Source organism: Bombyx mori, chromosome 13 (genome assembly GCF_030269925.1).
Source record: "Bombyx mori chromosome 13, ASM3026992v2".
NCBI lineage: Eukaryota > Metazoa > Arthropoda > Insecta > Lepidoptera > Bombycidae > Bombyx > Bombyx mori.
The window spans coordinates 11,151,169-11,151,620 of NC_085119.1; the positions used below are offsets into that span (position 1 = coordinate 11,151,169).

At 39.8% G+C, this 452-nt stretch overlaps 1 non-coding gene across 1 annotated transcript; it reads left to right on the forward strand.

The window, feature by feature from the left end:
* Positions 1-89, forward strand: TRNAY-GUA (transfer RNA tyrosine (anticodon GUA)). The gene is given in 2 exon segments: positions 1-37; positions 54-89. It is a non-coding gene; the product is annotated as a tRNA-Tyr (tRNA).
* The last annotated feature ends 363 nt before the right edge of the window (positions 90-452 follow it).

Sequence of the window (452 nt, forward strand, 5' to 3'; positions counted from 1 at the left end):
CCTTCGATAGCTCAGTTGGTAGAGCGGTGGACTGTAGTTGTAAACGTGTGGATATCCATAGGTCGCTGGTTCAAATCCGGCTCGAAGGATTTTTTTACAGGTAATGTAATTTTTTGATTCTCTTTTGTATTTCAGCTGTGTCACTTAAGTAAATTACCAAAAAAATATATTTTCGATAACTTTATCTTATTATTATACTGTGTGTGTGTTATGTTCCACAGTGCTTTGAGAAATAATCTGAGATGATCCCCTGATTTTGTTTTTAAAATTAGACCAATCACCATCAGAGCAAGCAGATTTACTGGTAGTAGGACCTCTTGTGAGTCCGCACGGGTAGGTACCACCACTCTGACTATTTCTGCCATGAAGCAGTAATGCGTTTCGGTTTGAAGGGTGGCCAGCCGTTGTAACTATACTGAGCACCTTAGAACTTATATCTCAAGGTGGGTGGT